This window comes from Symphalangus syndactylus, chromosome 14 (genome assembly GCF_028878055.3).
Source record: "Symphalangus syndactylus isolate Jambi chromosome 14, NHGRI_mSymSyn1-v2.1_pri, whole genome shotgun sequence".
Classification (NCBI taxonomy): domain Eukaryota; kingdom Metazoa; phylum Chordata; class Mammalia; order Primates; family Hylobatidae; genus Symphalangus; species Symphalangus syndactylus.
The window spans coordinates 120842777-120864920 of record NC_072436.2 but is presented as its reverse complement, the minus strand read 5'-3'; positions in this window follow the sequence as shown (position 1 = coordinate 120864920).

Here is a 22144-nt window from a genome sequence, read left to right as displayed (position 1 = left end):
ATCAAAAGTAAGGTTCAACTCTGTTAGTTGAATGCACAGAACAGAAAGAAGTTTCATACAATGCTTCTGTGTAGTTCATATTTGAACATATTCTTTTTTCCACTATTACCCACTTAGCGCTACGAATGTCCAGTTGCATTTTCTACAGACAGAGTGTTTCAAAACTGCTCAATCAAAAGTATGGTTTAACTCTGTTAGCTGAATGCTCAGATCAGAAAGAAGTTTCACAGAATGCTTCTGTGTAGTTTATATTTGAATATATTCCTTTTTCCACTACTACTCTCTTAGCGCTCCAAATGTCCAGTTGCATTTTCTACAGAAAGAGTGTTCAGATCTGCTCAATCAAAAGTATGGTTTAACTCTGTTAGCTGAATGCACAGATCAGAAAGAAGTTTCACAGAATGATTCTGTGTAGTTTATATTTGGTGACATTCCTTTTTCCACTATTACCCTCTTAGCGCTCCGAATCTCCACTTGCATTTTCTACAGAAAGAGTGTTTCAGAACGGCTCAATCAAAACTAAGGTTCAACTCTTTTAGTTGAACAAACACAACAGAAAGTAGTTTCACACAATTCTTCTGTGTAGTTTTTATTTGTAGACATTCTTTTTCCCAATATAGGCATCTTAGCGCTCAGAATGTCCAATTGCAGTTTCTACAGAAAGAGTGTTTCAGAACGGATCAATCAAAAGTAAGGTTCAACTCTGTTAGTTGAATGCACAGAACAGAAAGAAGTTTCATACAATGCTTCTGTGTAGTTTATATTTGAACATATTTTTTTTCCACTATTACCCACTTAGCGCCACGAATGTCCAGTTGCATTTTCTACAGACAGAGTGTTTCAAAACTGCTCAATCAAAAGTATGGTTTAACTCTGTTAGCTGAATGCTCAGATCAGAAAGAAGTTTCACAGAATGCTTCTGTGTAGTTTATATTTGAATATATTCCTTTTTCCACTACTACGCTCTTCGCGCTCAAAATGTCCAGTTGCATTTTCTACAGAAAGAGTGTTCAGATCTGCTCAATCAAAAGTATGGTTGAACTCTGTTAGCTGAATGCAGAGATCAGAAAGAAGTTTCACCGAATGATTCTGTGTAGTTTATATTTGAAGACATTCCTTTTTCCACTATTACCCACTTAGCGCTCCGAATCTCCACTTGCATTTTCTACAAAAAGAGTGTTTCATAACTGCTCAAACAAAAATATGTTTTATCTCTGTTAACTGAATTTACAGATCAGAAATAAGTTTCACAGAATGCATCTGTGTAGTTTTTATTTGAAGATATTCTTTTTCCCAATGTAGGCCTCTTAGCGCTTAGCATGTCCAATTGCAGTTTCTACAGAACGAGTGTTTCAGAACGGCTCAATCAAAAGTAAGGTTCAACTCTGTTAGTTGAATGCACAGAACAGAAAGAATTTTCACAGAATGCTACTGTGTAGTTTATATTTGAATATATTCCTTTTTCCACTATTACCCTCTTAGCGCTCCGAATGTGCACTTGCATTTTCTACAGAAAGAGTGTTCAGAACTGCGCAATCAAAAGTGTGGTTTAACTCTGTTAGCTTAATGAACATATCAGAAATAAGTTTCACACAATGCTTCTGTGTAGTTTTTATTTGAAGATATTATTTTTCCCAATAGAGGCCTCTTAGCGCTCAGAATGTCCAATTGCAGTTTCTACAGAAAGAGTGTTTCAGAAAGGCTCAATCAAAAGTAAGGTTCAACTCTGTTAGTTGAATGCACAGAACAGAAAGAAGTTTCATACAATGCTTCTGTGTAGTTTATATTTGAACATATTCTTTTTTCCACTATTACCCACTTAGCGCTACGAATGTCCAGTTGCATTTTCTACAGACAGAGTGTTTCAAAACTGCTCAATCAAAAGTATGGTTTACCTCTGTTAGCTGAATGCTCAGATCAGAAAGAAGTTTCACAGAATGCTTCTGTGTAGTTTATATTTGAATATATTCCTTTTTCCACTGCTACTCTCTTCGCGCTCCAAATGTCCAGTTGAATTTTCTACAGAAAGAGTGTTCAGATCTGCTCAATCAAAAGTATGGTTTAACTCTGTTAGCTGAATGCACAGATCAGAAAGAAGTTTCACAGAATGATTCTGTGTAGTTTATATTTGGAGACATTCCTTTTTCCACTATTACCCTCTTAGCGCTCCGAATCTCCACTTGCATTTTCTACAGAAAGAGTGTTTCAGAACGGCTCAATCAAAACTAAGATTCAACTCTTTTAGTTGAACAAACAGAACAGAAAAAGTTTCACACAATTCTTCTGTGTAGTTTTTATTTGTAGACATTCTTTATCCCAATGTAGGCCTCTTAGCGCTCAGAATGTCCAATTGCAGTTTCTACAGAAAGAGTGTTTCAGAACGGCTCAATCAAAAGTAAGGTTCAACTCTGTTAGTTGAATGCACAGAACAGAAAGAAGTTTCATACAATGCTTCTGTGTAGTTCATATTTGAACATATTCTTTTTTCCACTATTACCCACTTAGCGCTACGAATGTCCAGTTGCATTTTCTACAGACAGAGTGTTTCAAAACTGCTCAATCAAAAGTATGGTTTAACTCTGTTAGCTTAATGCTCAGATCAGAAAGAAGTTTCACAGAATGCTTCTGTGTAGTTTATATTTGAATATATTCCTTTTTCCACTACTACGCGCTTAGCGCTCCAAATGTCCAGTTGCATTTTCAACAGAAAGAGTGTTCAGATCTGCTCAATCAAAAGAATGGTTTAACTCTGTTAGCTGAATGCACAGATCAGAACGAAGTTTCACCGAATGATTCTGTGTAGTTTATATTTGAAGACATTTCTTTTTCCACTATTACCCTCTTATCGCTCCGAATCTCCACTTGCATTTTCTACGAAAAGAGTGTTTCATAACTGCTCAATCAAAAATATGTTTTATCTCTGTTAACTGAATTTACAGATCAGAAATAAGTTTCACAGAATGCATCTGTGTAGTTTTTATTTGAAGATATTCTTTTTCCCAATGTAGGCCTCTTAGCGCTTAGCATGTCCAATTGCAGTTTCTACAGAAAGAGTGTTTCAGAACGGCTCAATCAAAAGTAAGGTTCAACTCTGTTAGTTGAATGCACAGAACAGAAAGAATTTTCACAGAATGCTGCTGTGTAGTTTATATTTGAATATATTCCTTTTTCCACTATTACCCTCTTAGCGCTCCGAATGTGCACTTGCATTTTCTACAGAAAGAGTGTTCAGAACTACGCAATCAAAAGTATGGTTTAACTCTGTTAGCTTAATGAACATATCAGAAATAAGATTCACACAATGCTTCTGTGTAGGTTTTATTTGAAGATATTATTTTTCCCAATAGAGGCCTCTTAGCGCTCAGAATGTCCAATTGCAGTTTCTACAGAAAGAGTGTTTCAGAAAGGCTCAATCAAAAGTAAGGTTCAACTCTGTTAGTTGAATGCACAGAACAGAAAGTAGTTTCATACAATGCTTCTGTGTAGTTTATATTTGAACATATTCTTTTTTCCACTATTACCCACTTAGCGCCACGAATGTCCAGTTGCATTTTCTACAGACAGAGTGTTTCAAAACTGCTCAATCAAAAGTGTGGTTTAACTCTGTTAGCTGAATGCTCAGATCAGAAAGAAGTTTCACAGAATGCTTCTGTGTAGTTTATATTTGAATATATTCCTTTTTCCACTAATACGCTCTTAGCGCTCCAAATGTCCAGTTGCATTTTCAACAGAAAGAGTGTTCAGATCTGCTCAATCAAAAGTATGGTTTAACTCTGGTAGCTGAATGCACAGATCAGAAAGAAGTTTCACCGAATGATTCTGTGTAGTTTATATTTGAAGACATTCCTTTTTCCACTATTACCCACTTAGCGCTCCGAATCTCCACTTGCATTTTCTACAAAAAGAGTGTTTCATAACTCCTCAATCAAAAATATGTTTTATCTCTGTTAACTGAATTTACAAATCAGAAATAAGTTTCACAGAATGCATCTGTGTAGTTTTTATTTGAAGATATTCTTTTTCCCAATGTATGCCTCTTAGCACTTAGCATGTCCAATTGCAGTTTCTACAGAAAGAGTGTTTCAGAACGGCTCAATCAAAAGTAAGGTTCAACTCTGTTAGTTGAATGCACAGAACAGAAAGAATTTTTACAGAATGCTACTGTGTAGTTTATATTTGAATATATTCCTTTTTCCACTATTAAACTCTTAGCGCTCCGAATGTCCACTTGCATTTTCTACAGAAAGAGTGTTCAGAACTGCGCAATCAAAAGTATGGTTTAACTCTGTTAGCTTAATGAACATATCAGAAATAAGTTTCACACAATGCTTCTGTGTAGTTTTTATTTGAAGATATTATTTTTCCCAATATAGGCCTCTTAGCGCTCAGAATGTCCAATTGCAGTTTCTACAGAAAGAGTGTTTCAGAAAGGCTCAATCAAAAGTAAGGTTCAACTCTGTTAGTTGAATGCACAGAACAGAAAGAAGTTTCATACAATGCTTCTGTGTAGTTTATATTTGAACATATTCTTTTTTCCACTATTACCCACTTAGCGCTACGAATGTCCAGTTGCATTTTCTACAGACAGAGTGTTTCAAAACTGCTCAATCAAAAGTATGGTTTAACTCTGTTAGCTGAATGCTCAGATCAGAAAGAAGTTTCACAGAATGCTTCTGTGTAGTTTATATTTGAATATATTCCTTTTTCCACTACTACTCTCTTAGCGCTCCAAATGTCCAGTTGCATTTTCTACAGAAAGAGTGTTCAGATCTGCTCAATCAAAAGTATGGTTTAACTCTGTTAGGTGAATGCACAGATCAGAAAGAAGTTTCACAGAATGATTCTGTGTAGTTTATATTTGGAGACATTCCTTTTTCCACTATTACCCTCTTAGCGCTCCGAATCTCCACTTGCATTTTCTACAGAAAGAGTGTTTCAGAACGGCTCAATCAAAACTAAGGTTCAACTCTTTTAGTTGAACAAACAGAACAGAAAGAAGTTTCACACAATTCTTCTGTGTAGCTTTTATTTGTAGACATTCTTTTTCCCAATATAGGCCTCTTAGCGCTCAGAATGTCCAATTGCAGTTTCTACAGAAAGAGTGTTTCAGAACGGCTCAATCAAAAGTAAGGTTCAACTCTTTTAGTAGAATGCACAGAACAGAAAGAAGTTTCATACAATGCTTCTGTGTAGTTCATATTTGAACATATTCTTTTTTCCACTATTACCAACTTAGCGCTACGAATGTCCAGTTGCATTTTCTACAGACAGAGTGTTTCAAAACTGCTCAATCAAAAGCATGGTTTAACTCTGTTAGCTGAATGCTCAGATCAGAAAGAAGTTTCACAGAATGCTTCTGTGTAGTATATATTTGAATATATTCCTTTTTCCACTACTACGCTCTTAGCGCTCCAAATGTCCAGTTTCATTTTCTACAGAAAGAGTGTTCAGATCTGCTCAATCAAAAGTATGGTTTAACTCTGTTAGCTGAATGCACAGATCAGAAAGAAATTTCACCGAATGATTCTGTGTAGTTTATATTTGAAGACATTCCTTTTTCCACTATTACCCTCTTAGCGCTCCGAATCTCCACTTGCATTTTCTACAAATGAGTGTTTCATAACTGCTCAATCAAAAATATGTTTTATCTCTGTTAACTGAATTTACAGATCAGAAATAAGTTTCACAGAATGCATCTGTGTAGTTTTTATTTGAAGATATTCTTTTTCCCAATGTAGGCCTCTTAGCGCTTAGCATGTCCAATTGCAGTTTCTACAGAAAGAGTGTTTCAGAACGGCTCAATCAAATGTAAGGTTCAACTCTGTTAGTTGAATGCACAGAACAGAAAGAATTTTCACAGAATGCTACTGTGTAGTTTACATTTGAATATATTCCTTTTTCCACTATTACCCTCTTAGCGCTCAGAATGTCCACTTGCATTTTCTACAGAAAGAGTGTTCAGAACTGCGCAATCAAAAGTATGGTTTAACTCTGTTAGCTTAATAAACATATCAGAAATAAGTTTCACACAATGCTTCTGTGTAGTTTTTATTTGAAGATATTATTTTTCCCAATATAGGCCTTTTAGCGCTCAGAATGTCCAATTGCAGTTTCTACAGAAAGAGTGTTTCAGAAAGGCTCAATCAAAAGTAAGGTTCAACTCTGTTAGTTGAATGCGCAGAACAGAAAGAAATTTCATACAATGCTTCTGTGTAGTTTATATTTGAAGATATTCTTTTTTCCACTATTACCCACTTGGCGCTACGAATGTCCAGTTGCATTTTCTACAGACAGAGTTTTTCAAAACTGCTCAATCAAAAGTATGGTTTAACTCTGTTAGCTGAATGCTCAGATCAGAAAGAAGTTTCACAGAATGCTTCTGTGTAGTTTATATTTGAATATATTCCTTTTTCCACTACTACTCTCTTAGCGCTCCAAATGTCCAGTTGCATTTTCTACAGAAAGAGTGTTCAGATCTGCTCAATCAAAAGTATGGTTTAACTCTGTTAGTTGAATGCACAGATCAGAAAGATGTTTCACAGAATGATTCTGTGTAATTTATATTTGGAGACATTCCTTTTTCCACTATTACCCTCTTAGCGCTCCGAATCTCCACTTGCATTTTCTACAGAAAGAGTGTTTGAGAACGGCTCAATCAAAACTAAGGTTCAACTCTTTTAGTTGAACAAACAGAACAGAAAGAAGTTTCACACAATTCTTCTGTGTAGTTTTTATTTGTAGACATTCTTTTTCCCAATATAGGCCCCTTAGCGCTCAGAATGTCCAATTGCAGTTTCTACAGAAAGAGTGTTTCAGAACGGCTCAATCAAAAGTAAGGTTCAACTCTGTTAGTTGAATGCACAGAACAGAAAGAAGTTTCATACAATGCTTCTGTGTAGTTTATATTTGAACATATTCTTTTTTCCACTATTACCCACTTAGCGCTACGAATGTCCAGTTGCATTTTCTACAGACAGAGTGTTTCAAAACTGCTCAATCAAAAGTATGGTTTAACTCTGTTAGCTGAATGCTCAGATCAGAAAGAAGTTTCACCGAATGATTCTGTGTAGTTTATATTTGAAGACATTACTTTTTCCACTATTACCCTCTTAGCGCTCCGAATCTCCACTTGCATTTTCTACAAAAAGAGTGTTTCATAACTGCTCAATCAAAAATATGTTTTATCTCTGTTAACTAAATTTACAGATCCGAAATAAGTTTCACAGAATGCATCTGTGTAGTTTTTATTTGAAGATATTATTTTTCCCAATAGAGGCCTCTTAGCGCTCAGAATGTCCAATTGCAGTTTCAACAGAAAGATTGTTTCAGAAAGACTCAATCAAAAGTAAAGTTCAACTCTGTTAGTTGAATGCACAGAACAGAAAGAAGTTTCATACAATGCTTCTGTGTAGTTTATATTTGAACATATTCTTTTTTCCACTATTACCCACTTAGCGCTACGAATGTCCAGTTGCATTTTCTACAGAAAGAGTGTTCAGATCTGCTCAATCAAAAGTATGGTTTAACTCTGTTAGCTGAATGCACAGATCAGAAAGAAGTTTCACCGAATGATTCTGTGTAGTTTATATTTGAAGACATTCCTTTTTCCAATATTACCTTCTTAGCGCTCCGAATCTCCACTTGCATTTTCTACAAAAAGAGTGTTTCATAACTGCTCAAACAAAAATATGTTTTATCTCTGTTAACTGAATTTACAGATCAGAAATAAGTTTCACAGAATGCATCTGTGTAGTTTTTATTTGAAGATATTCTTTTTCCAAATGTAGGCCTCTTAGCGCTTAGCATGTCCAATTGCAGTTTCTACAGAAAGAGTGTTTCAGAACGGCTCAATCATAAGTAAGGTTCAACTCTGTTAGTTGAATGCACAGAACAGAAAGAATTTTCACAGAATGCTACTGTGTAGTTTATATTTGAATATATTCCTTTCTCCACTATTACCCTCTTAGCGCTCCGAATGTCCACTTGCATTTTCTACAGAAAGAGTGTTCAGAACTGCGCAATCAAAAGTATGGTTTAACTCTGTTAGCTTAATGAACATATCAGAAATAAGTTTCACACAATGCTTCTGTGTAGTTTTTATTTGAAGATATTATTTTTCCCAATAGAGGCCTCTTAGCGCTCAGAATGTCCAATTGCAGTTTCTACAGAAAGAGTGTTTCAGAAAGGCTCAATCAAAAGTAAGGTTCAACTCTGTTAGTTGAATGCGCAGAACAGAAAGAAATTTCATACAATGCTTCTGTGTAGTTTATATTTGAAGATATTATTTTTTCCACTATTACCCACTTGGCGCTACGAATGCCCAGTTGCATTTTCTACAGACAGAGTGTTTCAAAACTGCTCAATCAAAAGTATGGTTTAACTCTGTTAGCTGAATGCTCAGATCAGAAAGAAGTTTCACAGAATGCTTCTGTGTAGTTTATATTTGAATATATTCCTTTTTCCACTACTACTCTCTTAGCGCTCCAAATGTTCAGTTGCATTTTCTACAGAAAGAGTGTTCAGATCTGCTCAATCAAAAGTATGGTTTAACTCTGTTAGCTGCATGCACAGATCAGAAATAAGTTTCACAGAATGATTCTGTGTAGTTTATATTTGGAGACATTCCTTTTTCCACTATTACCCTCTTAGCGCTCCGAATCTCCACTTGCATTTTCTACAGAAAGAGTGTTTCAGAACGGCTCCATCAAAACTAAGGTTCAACTCTTTTAGTTGAACAAACAGAACAGAAAGAAGTTTCACACAATTCTTCTGTGTAGTTTTTATTTGTAGACATTCATTTTCCCAATAAAGGCCCCTTAGCGCTCAGAATGTCCAATTGCAGTTTCTACAGAAAGAGTGTTTCAGAAAGGCTCAATCAAAACTAAGGTTCAACTCTTTTAGTAGAATGCACAGAACAGAAAGAAGTTTCATACAATGCTTCTGTGTAGTTCATATTTGAACATATTCTTTTTTCCACTATTACCAACTTAGCGCTACGAATGTCCAGTTGCATTTTCTACAGACAGAGTGTTTCAAAACTGCTCAATCAAAAGTATGGTTTAACTCTGTTAGCTTAATGCTCAGATCAGAAAGAAGTTTCACAGAATGCTTCTGTGAAGTTTATATTTGAATATATTCCTTTTTCCACTACTACGCTCTTCGCGCTCAAAATGTCCAGTTGCATTTTCTACAGAAAGAGTGTTCAGATCTGCTCAATCAAAAGTATGGTTGAACTCTGTTAGCTGAATGCAGAGATCAGAAAGAAGTTTCACCGAATGATTCTGTGTAGTTTATATTTGAAGACATTCCTTTTTCCACTATTACCCACTTAGCGCTCCGAATCTCCACTTGCATTTTCTACAAAAAGAGTGTTTCATAACTGCTCAAACAAAAATATGTTTTATCTCTGTTAACTGAATTTACAGATCAGAAATAAGTTTCACAGAATGCATCTGTGTAGTTTTTATTTGAAGATATTCTTTTTCCCAATGTAGGCCTCTTAGCGCTTAGCATGTCCAATTGCAGTTTCTACAGAACGAGTGTTTCAGAACGGCTCAATCAAAAGTAAGGTTCAACTCTGTTAGTTGAATGCACAGAACAGAAAGAATTTTCACAGAATGCTACTGTGTAGTTTATATTTGAATATATTCCTTTTTCCACTATTACCCTCTTAGCGCTCCGAATGTGCACTTGCATTTTCTACAGAAAGAGTGTTCAGAACTGCGCAATCAAAAGTGTGGTTTAACTCTGTTAGCTTAATGAACATATGAGAAATAAGTTTCACACAATGCTTCTGTGTAGTTTTTATTTGAAGATATTATTTTTCCCAATAGAGGCCTCTTAGCGCTCAGAATGTCCAATTGCAGTTTCTACAGAAAGAGTGTTTCAGAAAGGCTCAATCAAAAGTAAGGTTCAACTCTGTTAGTTGAATGCACAGAACAGAAAGAAGTTTCATACAATGCTTCTGTGTAGTTTATATTTGAACATATTCTTTTTTCCACTATTACCCACTTAGCGCTACGAATGTCCAGTTGCATTTTCTACAGACAGAGTGTTTCAAAACTGCTCAATCAAAAGTATGGTTTACCTCTGTTAGCTGAATGCTCAGATCAGAAAGAAGTTTCACAGAATGCTTCTGTGTAGTTTATATTTGAATATATTCCTTTTTCCACTGCTACTCTCTTAGCGCTCCAAATGTCCAGTTGAATTTTCTACAGAAAGAGTGTTCAGATCTGCTCAATCAAAAGTATGGTTTAACTCTGTTAGCTGAATGCACAGATCAGAAAGAAGTTTCACAGAATGATTCTGTGTAGTTTATATTTGGAGACATTCCTTTTTCCACTATTACCCTCTTAGCGCTCCGAATCTCCACTTGCATTTTCTACAGAAAGAGTGTTTCAGAACGGCTCAATCAAAACTAAGATTCAACTCTTTTAGTTGAACAAACAGAACAGAAAAAGTTTCACACAATTCTTCTGTGTAGTTTTTATTTGTAGACATTCTTTATCCCAATGTAGGCCTCTTAGCGCTCAGAATGTCCAATTGCAGATTCTACAGAAAGAGTGTTTCAGAACGGCTCAATCAAAAGTAAGGTTCAACTCTGTTAGTTGAATGCACAGAACAGAAAGAAGTTTCATACAATGCTTCTGTGTAGTTCATATTTGAACATATTCTTTTTTCCACTATTACCCACTTAGCGCTACGAATGTCAAGTTGCATTTTCTACAGACAGAGTGTTTCAAAACTGCTCAATCAAAAGTATGGTTTAACTCTGTTAGCTTAATGCTCAGATCAGAAAGAAGTTTCACAGAATGCTTCTGTGTAGTTTATATTTGAATATATTCCTTTTTCCACTACTACGCTCTTAGCGCTCCAAATGTCCAGTTGCATTTTCAACAGAAAGAGTGTTCAGATCTGCTCAATCAAAAGAATGGTTTAACTCTGTTAGCTGAATGCACAGATCAGAACGAAGTTTCACCGAATGATTCTGTGTAGTTTATATTTGAAGACATTTCTTTTTCCACTATTACCCTCTTATCGCTCCGAATCTCCACTTGCATTTTCTACGAAAAGAGTGTTTCATAACTGCTCAATCAAAAATATGTTTTATCTCTGTTAACTGAATTTACAGATCAGAAATAAGTTTCACAGAATGCATCTGTGTAGTTTTTATTTGAAGATATTCTTTTTCCCAATGTAGGCCTCTTAGCGCTTAGCATGTCCAATTGCAGTTTCTACAGAAAGAGTGTTTCAGAACGGCTCAATCAAAAGTAAGGTTCAACTCTGTTAGTTGAATGCACAGAACAGAAAGAATTTTCACAGAATGCTGCTGTGTAGTTTATATTTGAATATATTCCTTTTTCCACTATTACCCTCTTAGCGCTCCGAATGTGCACTTGCATTTTCTACAGAAAGAGTGTTCAGAACTACGCAATCAAAAGTATGGTTTAACTCTGTTAGCTTAATGAACATATCAGAAATAAGATTCACACAATGCTTCTGTGTAGGTTTTATTTGAAGATATTATTTTTCCCAATAGAGGCCTCTTAGCGCTCAGAATGTCCAATTGCAGTTTCTACAGAAAGAGTGTTTCAGAAAGGCTCAATCAAAAGTAAGGTTCAACTCTGTTAGTTGAATGCACAGAACAGAAAGTAGTTTCATACAATGCTTCTGTGTAGTTTATATTTGAACATATTCTTTTTTCCACTATTACCCACTTAGCGCCACGAATGTCCAGTTGCATTTTCTACAGACAGAGTGTTTCAAAACTGCTCAATCAAAAGTGTGGTTTAACTCTGTTAGCTGAATGCTCAGATCAGAAAGAAGTTTCACAGAATGCTTCTGTGTAGTTTATATTTGAATATATTCCTTTTTCCACTAATACGCTCTTAGCGCTCCAAATGTCCAGTTGCATTTTCAACAGAAAGAGTGTTCAGATCTGCTCAATCAAAAGTATGGTTTAACTCTGGTAGCTGAATGCACAGATCAGAAAGAAGTTTCACCGAATGATTCTGTGTAGTTTATATTTGAAGACATTCCTTTTTCCACTATTACCCTCTTAGCGCTCCGAATCTCCACTTGCATTTTCTACAAAAAGAGTGTTTCATAACTCCTCAATCAAAAATATGTTTTATCTCTGTTAACTGAATTTACAAATCAGAAATAAGTTTCACAGAATGCATCTGTGTAGTTTTTATTTGAAGATATTCTTTTTCCCAATGTATGCCTCTTAGCACTTAGCATGTCCAATTGCAGTTTCTACAGAAAGAGTGTTTCAGAACGGCTCAATCAAAAGTAAGGTTCAACTCTGTTAGTTGAATGCACAGAACAGAAAGAATTTTTACAGAATGCTACTGTGTAGTTTATATTTGAATATATTCCTTTTTCCACTATTAAACTCTTAGCGCTCCGAATGTCCACTTGCATTTTCTACAGAAAGAGTGTTCAGAACTGCGCAATCAAAAGTATGGTTTAACTCTGTTAGCTTAATGAACATATCAGAAATAAGTTTCACACAATGCTTCTGTGTAGTTTTTATTTGAAGATATTATTTTTCCCAATATAGGCCTCTTAGCGCTCAGAATGTCCAATTGCAGTTTCTACAGAAAGAGTGTTTCAGAAAGGCTCAATCAAAAGTAAGGTTCAACTCTGTTAGTTGAATGCACAGAACAGAAAGAAGTTTCATACAATGCTTCTGTGTAGTTTATATTTGAACATATTCTTTTTTCCACTATTACCCACTTAGCGCTACGAATGTCCAGTTGCATTTTCTACAGACAGAGTGTTTCAAAACTGCTCAATCAAAAGTATGGTTTAACTCTGTTAGCTGAATGCTCAGATCAGAAAGAAGTTTCACAGAATGCTTCTGTGTAGTTTATATTTGAATATATTCCTTTTTCCACTACTACTCTCTTAGCGCTCCAAATGTCCAGTTGCATTTTCTACAGAAAGAGTGTTCAGATCTGCTCAATCAAAAGTATGGTTTAACTCTGTTAGGTGAATGCACAGATCAGAAAGAAGTTTCACAGAATGATTCTGTGTAGTTTATATTTGGAGACATTCCTTTTTCCACTATTACCCTCTTAGCGCTCCGAATCTCCACTTGCATTTTCTACAGAAAGAGTGTTTCAGAACGGCTCAATCAAAACTAAGGTTCAACTCTTTTAGTTGAACAAACAGAACAGAAAGGAGTTTCACACAATTCTTCTGTGTAGCTTTTATTTGTAGACATTCTTTTTCCCAATATAGGCCTCTTAGCGCTCAGAATGTCCAATTGCAGTTTCTACAGAAAGAGTGTTTCAGAACGGCTCAATCAAAAGTAAGGTTCAACTCTTTTAGTAGAATGCACAGAACAGAAAGAAGTTTCATACAATGCTTCTGTGTAGTTCATATTTGAACATATTCTTTTTTCCACTATTACCAACTTAGCGCTACGAATGTCCAGTTGCATTTTCTACAGACAGAGTGTTTCAAAACTTCTCAATCAAAAGCATGGTTTAACTCTGTTAGCTGAATGCTCAGATCAGAAAGAAGTTTCACAGAATGCTTCTGTGTAGTTTATATTTGAATATATTCCTTTTTCCACTACTACGCTCTTAGCGCTCCAAATGTCCAGTTTCATTTTCTACAGAAAGAGTGTTCAGATCTGCTCAATCAAAAGTATGGTTTAACTCTGTTAGCTGAATGCACAGATCAGAAAGAAATTTCACCGAATGATTCTGTGTAGTTTATATTTGAAGACATTCCTTTTTCCACTATTACCCTCTTAGCGCTCCGAATCTCCACTTGCATTTTCTACAAATGAGTGTTTCATAACTGCTCAATCAAAAATATGTTTTATCTCTGTTAACTGAATTTACAGATCAGAAATAAGTTTCACAGAATGCATCTGTGTAGTTTTTATTTGAAGATATTCTTTTTCCCAATATAGGCCTCTTAGCGCTTAGCATGTCCAATTGCAGTTTCTACAGAAAGAGTGTTTCAGAACGGCTCAATCAAATGTAAGGTTCAACTCTGTTAGTTGAATGCACAGAACAGAAAGAATTTTCACAGAATGCTACTGTGTAGTTTACCTTTGAATATATTCCTTTTTCCACTATTACCCTCTTAGCGCTCAGAATGTCCACTTGCATTTTCTACAGAAAGAGTGTTCAGAACTGCGCAATCAAAAGTATGGTTTAACTCTGTTAGCTTAATAAACATATCAGAAATAAGTTTCACACAATGCTTCTGTGTAGTTTTTATTTGAAGATATTATTTTTCACAATATAGGCCTTTTAGCGCTCAGAATGTCCAATTGCAGTTTCTACAGAAAGAGTGTTTCAGAAAGGCTCAATCAAAAGTAAGGTTCAACTCTGTTAGTTGAATGCGCAGAACAGAAAGAAATTTCATACAATGCTTCTGTGTAGTTTGTATTTGAAGATATTCTTTTTTCCACTATTACCCACTTGGCGCTACGAATGTCCAGTTGCATTTTCTACAGACAGAGTGTTTCAAAACTGCTCAATCAAAAGTATGGTTTAACTCTGTTAGCTGAATGCTCAGATCAGAAAGAAGTTTCACAGAATGCTTCTGTGTAGTTTATATTTGAATATATTCCTTTTTCCACTACTACTCTCTTAGCGCTCCAAATGTCCAGTTGCATTTTCTACAGAAAGAGTGTTGAGATCTGCTCAATCAAAAGTATGGTTTAACACTGTTAGCTGAATGCACAGATCAGAAAGAAGTTTCACAGAATGATTCTGTGTAATTTATATTTGGAGACATTCCTTTTTCCACTATTACCCTCTTAGCGCTCCGAATCTCCACTTGCATTTTCTACAGAAAGAGTGTTTGAGAACGGCTCAATCAAAACTAAGGTTCAACTCTTTTAGTTGAACAAACAGAACAGAAAGAAGTTTCACACAATTCTTCTGTGTAGTTTTTATTTGTAGACATTCTTTTTCCCAATATAGGCCCCTTAGCGCTCAGAATGTCCAATTGCAGTTTCTACAGAAAGAGTGTTTCAGAACGGCTCAATCAAAAGTAAGGTTCAACTCTGTTAGTTGAATGCACAGAACAGAAAGAAGTTTCATACAATGCTTCTGTGTAGTTTATATTTGAACATATTTTTTTTCCACTATTACCCACTTAGCGCTACGAATGTCCAGTTGCATTTTCTACAGACAGAGTGTTTCAAAACTGCTCAATCAAAAGTATGGTTTAACTCTGTTAGCTGAATGCTCAGATCAGAAAGAAGTTTCACAGAATGCTTCTGTGTAGTTTATATTTGAATATATTCCTTTTTCCACTACTACGCTCTTAGCGCTCCAAATGTCCAGTTGCATTTTCTACAGAAGGAGTGTTCAGATCTACTCAATCAAAAGTATGGTTTAACTCTGTTAGCTGAATGCACAGATCAGAAAGAAGTTTCACCGAATGATTCTGTGTAGTTTATATTTGAAGACATTACTTTTTCCACTATTACCCTCTTAGCGCACCGAATCTCCACTTGCATTTTCTACAAAAAGAGTGTTTCATAACTGCTCAATCAAAAATATGTTTTATCTCTGTTAACTAAATTTACAGATCCGAAATAAGTTTCACAGAATGCATCTGTGTAGTTTTTATTTGAAGATATTATTTTTCCCAATAGAGGCCTCTTAGCGCTCAGAATGTCCAATTGCAGTTTCAACAGAAAGATTGTTTCAGAAAGGCTCAATCAAAAGTAAAGTTCAACTCTGTTAGTTGAATGCACAGAACAGAAAGAAGTTTCATACAATGCTTCTGTGTAGTTTATATTTGAACATATTCTTTTTTCCACTATTACCCACTTAGCGCTACGAATGTCCAGTTGCATTTTCTACAGAAAGAGTGTTCAGATCTGCTCAATCAAAAGTATGGTTTAACTCTGTTAGCTGAATGCACAGATCAGAAAGATGTTTCACCGAATGATTCTGTGTAGTTTATATTTGAAGACATTCTTTTTTCCAATATTACCTTCTTAGCGCTCCGAATCTCCACTTGCATTTTCTACAAAAAGAGTGTTTCATAACTGCTCAATCAAAAATATGTTTTATCTCTGTTAACTGAATTTACAGATCAGAAATAAGTTTCACAGAATGCATCTGTGTAGTTTTTATTTGAAGATATTCTTTTTCCAAATGTAGGCCTCTTAGCGCTTAGCATGTCCAATTGCAGTTTCTACAGAAAGAGTGTTTCAGAACGGCTCAATCATAAGTAAGGTTCAACTCTGTTAGTTGAATGCACAGAACAGAAAGAATTTTCACAGAATGCTACTGTGTAGTTTATATTTGAATATATTCCTTTCTCCACTATTACCCTCTTAGCGCTCCGAATGTCCACTTGCATTTTCTACAGAAAGAGTGTTCAGAACTGCGCAATCAAAAGTATGGTTTAACTCTGTTAGCTTAATGAACATATCAGAAATAAGTTTCACACAATGCTTCTGTGTAGTTTTTATTTGAAGATATTATTTTTCCCAATAGAGGCCTCTTAGCGCTCAGAATGTCCAATTGCAGTTTCTACAGAAAGAGTGTTTCAGAAAGGCTCAATCAAAAGTAAGGTTCAACTCTGTTAGTTGAATGCGCAGAACAGAAAGAAATTTCATACAATGCTTCTGTGTAGTTTATATTTGAAGATATTCTTTTTTCCACTATTACCCACTTGGCGCTACGAATGCCCAGTTGCATTTTCTACAGACAGAGTGTTTCAAAACTGCTCAATCAAAAGTATGGTTTAACTCTGTTAGCTGAATGCTCAGATCAGAAAGAAGTTTCACAGAATGCTTCTGTGTAGTTTATATTTGAATATATTCCTTTTTCCACTACTACTCTCTTAGCGCTCCAAATGTCCAGTTGCATTTTCTACAGAAAGAGTGTTCAGATCTGCTCAATCAAAAGTATGGTTTAACTCTGTTAGCTGCATGCACAGATCAGAAATAAGTTTCACAGAATGATTCTGTGTAGTTTATATTTGGAGACATTCCTTTTTCCACTATTACCCTCTTAGCGCTCCGAATCTCCACTTGCATTTTCTACAGAAAGAGTGTTTCAGAACGGTTCCATCAAAACTAAGGTTCAACTCTTTTAGTTGAACAAACAGAACAGAAAGAAGTTTCACACAATTCTTCTGTGTAGTTTTTATTTGTAGACATTCTTTTTCCCAATATAGGCCCCTTAGCGCTCAGAATGTCCAATTGCAGTTTCTACAGAAAGAGTGTTTCAGAACGGCTCAATCAAAAGTAAGGTTCAACTCTGTTAGTAGAATGCACAGAACAGAAAGAAGTTTCATACAATACTTCTGTGTAGTTTATATTTGAACATATTCTTTTTTCCACTATTACCCACTTAGCGCTACGAATGTCCAGTTGCATTTTCTACAGACAGAGTGTTTCAAAACTGCTCAATCAAAAGTATGGTTTAACTCTGTTAGCTGAATGCTCAGATCAGAAAGAAGTTTCACAGAATGCTTCTGTGTAGTTTATATTTGAATATATTCCTTTTTCCACTACTATGCTCTTAGCGCTCCAAATGTCCAGTTGCATTTTCTACAGAAAGAGTGTTCAGATCTGCTCAATCAAAAGTATGGTTTAACTCTGTTAGCTGAATGCACAGATCAGAAAGAAGTTTCACCGAATGATTCTATGTAGTTTATATTTGAAGACATTCCTTTTTCCAATATTACCCTCTTAGCGCTCCGAATCTCCACTTGCATTTTCTACAAAAAGAGTGTTTCATAACTGCTCAATCAAAAATATGTTTTATCTCTGTTAACTGAATTTACAGATCAGAAATAAGTTGCACAGAATGCATCTGTGTAGTTTTTATTTGAAGATATTCTTTTTCCCAATGTAGGCCTCTTAGCGCTTAGCATGTCCAATTGCAGTTTCTACAGAAAGAGTGTTTCAGAACGGCTCAATCAAAAGTAAGGTTCAACTCTGTTAGTTGAATGCACAGAACAGAAAGAATTTTCACAGAATGCTACTGTGTAGTTTATATTTGAATATATTCCTTTTTCCACTCTTACCCTCTTAGCGCTCCAAATGTCCACTTGCATTTTCTACAGAAAGAGTGTTCAGAACTGCGCAATCAAAAGTATGGTTTAACTCTGTTAGCTTAATGAACATATCAGAAATACGTTTCACACAATGCTTCTGTGTAGTTTTTATTTGAAGATATTATTTTTCCCAATAGAGGCCTCTTAGCGCTCAGAATGTCCAATTGCAGTTTCTACGGAAAGAGTGTTTCAGAAAGGCTCAATCAAAAGTAAGGTTCAACTCTGTTAGTTGAATGCACAGAACAGAAAGAAGTTTCATACAATGCTTCTGTGTAGTTTATATTTGAACATATTCTTTTTTCCACTATTACCCACTTAGCGCTACGAATGTCCAGTTGCATTTTCTACAGACAGAGTGTTTCAAAACTGCTCAATCAAAAGTATGGTTTAACTCTGTTAGCTGAATGCTCAGATCAGAAAGAAGTTTCACAGAATGCTTCTGTGTAGTTTATATTTGAAGACATTCCTTTTTCCACTATTACCCTCTTAGCGCTCCGAATCTCCACTTGCATTTTCTACAAAAAGAGTGTTTCATAACTGCTCAATCAAAAATATGTTTTATCTCTGTTAACTGAATTTACAGATCAGAAATAAGTTTCACAGAATGCATCTGTGTAGTTTTTATTTGAAGATATTCTTTTTCCCAATGTAGGCCTCTTAGCGCTTAGCATGTCCAATTGCAGTTTCTACAGAAAGAGTGTTTCAGAACGGCTCAATCAAAAGTAAGGTTCAACTCTGTTAGTTGAATGCACAGAACAGAAAGAATTTTCACAGAATGCTACTGTGTAGTTTATATTTGAATATATTCCTTTTTCCACTATTACCCTCTTAGCGCTCCGAATGTCCACTTGCATTTTCTACAGAAAGAGTGTTCAGAACTGCGCAATCAAAAGTATGGTTTAACTCTGTTAGCTTAATGAACATATCAGAAATAAGTTTCACACAATGCTTCTGTGTAGTTTTTATTTGAAGATATTATTTTTCCCAATAGAGGCCTCTTAGCGCTCAGAATGTCCAATTGCAGTTTCTACAGAAAGAGTGTTTCAGAAAGGCTCAATCAAAAGTAAGGTTCAACTCTGCTAGTTGAATACACAGAACAGAAAGGAGTTTCATACAATGCTTCTGTGTAGTTTATATTTGAACATATTCTTTTTTCCACTATTACCCACTTAGCGCTACGAATGTCCAGTTGCATTTTCTACAGACAGAGTGTTTCAAAACTGCTCAATCAAAAGTATGGTTTAACTCTGTTAGCTGAGTGCTCAGATCAGAAAGAAGTTTCACAGAATGCTTCTGTGTAGTTTATATTTGAATATATTCCTTTTTCCACTACTATTCTCTTAGCGCTCCAAATGTCCAGTTGCATTTTCTACAGAACGAGTGTTCAGATCTGCTCAATCAAAAGTATGGTTTAACTCTGTTAGCTGAATGCACAGATCAGAAAGAAGTTTCACAGAATGATTCTGTGTAGTTTATATTTGGAGACATTCCTTTTTCCACTATTACCCTCTAAGCGCTCCGAATCTCCACTTACATTTTCTACAGAAAGAGTGTTTCAGAACGGCTCAATCAAAACTAAGTTTCAACTCTTTTAGTTGAACAAACAGAACAGAAAGAAGTTTCACACAATTCTTCTGTGTAGTTTTTATTTGTAGACATTCTTTTTCCCAATATAGGCCTCTTTGCGCTCAGAATGTCCAATTGCAGTTTCTACAGAAAGAGTGTTTCAGAACGGCTCAATCAAAAGTAAGGTTCAACTCTGTTTGTTGAATGCACAGAACAGAAAGAAGTTTCATACAATGCTTCTGTGTAGTTTATATTTGAACATATTCTTTTTTCCACTATTACCCACTTAGCGCTACGAATGTCCAGTTGCATTTTCTACAGACAGAGTGTTTCAAAACTGCTCAATCAAAAGTATGGTTTAACTCTGTTAGCTGAATGCTCAGATCAGAAAGAAGTTTCACAGAATGCTTCTGTGTAGTTTATATTTGAATATATTCCTTTTTCCACTACTACGCTCTTAGCGCTCCAAATGTCCAGTTGCATTTTCTACAGAAAGAGTGTTCAGATCTGCTCAATCAAAAGTATGGTTTAACTCTGTTAGCTGAATGCACAGATCAGAAAGAAGTTTTACCGAATGATTCTGTGTAGTTTATATTTGAAGACATTCCTTTTTCCACTATTACCCTCTTAGCGCTCCGAATCTCCACTTTCATTTTCTACAAAAAGAGTGTTTCATAACTGCTCAATCAAAAATATGTTTTACCTCTGTTAACTGAATTTACAGATCAGAAATAAGTTTCACACAATGCTTCTGTGTAGTTTTTATTTGAAGATATTATTTTTCCCTATAGAGGCCTCTTAGCGCTCAGAATGTCCAATTGCAGTTTCTACAGAAAGAGTGTTTCAGAAAGGCTCAATCAAAAGTAAGGTTCAACTCTGTTAGTTGAATGCACAGAACAGAAAGAAGTTTCATACAAGGCTTCTGTGTAGTTTATATTTGAACATATTCTTTTTTCCACAGTTACCCACTTAGCGCTACGAATGTCCAGTTGCATTTTCTACAGACAGAGTGTTTCAAAGCTGCTCAATCAAAAGTATGGTTTAACTCTGTTAGCTGAATGCTCAGATCAGAAAGAAGTTTCACAGAATGCTTCTGTGTAGTTTATATTTGAATATATTCCTTTTTCCACTACTACTCTCTTAGCGCTCCAAATGTCCAGTTGCATTTTCTACAGAAAGAGTGTTCAGATCTGCTCAATCAAAAGTATGGTTTAACTCTGTTAGCTGAATGCACAGGTCAGAAAGAAGTTTCACAGAATGATTCTGTGTAGTTTATATTTGGAGACATTCCTTTTTCCACTATTACCCCCTTAGCGCTCCGAATCTCCACTTGCATTTTCTACAGAAAGAGTGTTTCAGAACGGCTCAATCAAAACTAAGGTTCAACTCTTTTAGTTGAACAAACAGAACAGAAAGAAGTTTCACACAATTCTTCTGTGTAGTTTTTATTTGTAGACATTCTTTTTCCCAATATAGGCCTCTTAGCGCTCAGAATGTCCAATTGCAGTTTCTACAGAAAGAGTGTTTCAGAACGGCTCAATCAAAAGTAAGGTTGAACTCTGTTAGTTGAATGCACAGAACAGAAAGAAGTTTCATAGAATTCTTCTGTGTAGTTTATATCTGAACATATTCTTTTTTCCACTATTACCCACTTAGCGCTACGAATGTCCAGTTGCATTTTCTACAGACAGAGTGTTTCAAAACTGCTCAATCAAAAGTATGGTTTAACTGTGTTAGCTGAATGCTCAGATCAGAAAGAAGTTTCACAGAATGCTTCTGTGTAGTTTATATTTGAATATATTCCTTTTTCCACTACTACGCTCTTAGCGCTCCAAATGTCCAGTTGCATTTTCTACAGAAAGAGTGTTCAGATCTGCTCAATCAAAAGTATGGTTTAACTCTGTTAGCTGAATGCACAGATCAGAAAGAAGTTTCACCGAATGATTCTGTGTTGTTTATATTTGAAGACATTCCTTTTTCCACTATTACCCTCTTAGCGCTCCGAATCTCCACTTGTATTTTCTACAAAAAGAGTGTTTCATAACTGCACAATCAAAAATATGTTTTATCTCTGTTAACTGAATTTACAGATCAGAAATAAGTTTCACAGAATGCATCTGTGTAGTTTTTATTTGAAGATATTCTTTTTCCCAAAGTAGGCCTCTTAGCGCTTAGCATGTCCAATTGCAGTTTCTACAGAAAGAGTGTTTCAGAACGGCTCAATCAAAAGTAAGGGTCAACTCTGTTAGTTGAATGCACAGAACAGAAAGAAATTTCACAGACTGCTACTGTGTAGTTTATATTTGAATATAGTCCTTTTTCCACTATTACCCTCTTAGCGCTCCGAATGTCCACTTGCATTTTCTACAGAAAGAGGGTTCAGCACTGCGCAATCAAAAGTATGGTTTAACTCTGTTAGCTTAATGAACATATCAGAAATAAGTTTCACACAATGCTTCTGTGTAGTTTTTATTTGAAGATATTATTTTTCCCAATAGAGGCCTCTTAGCGCTCAGAATGT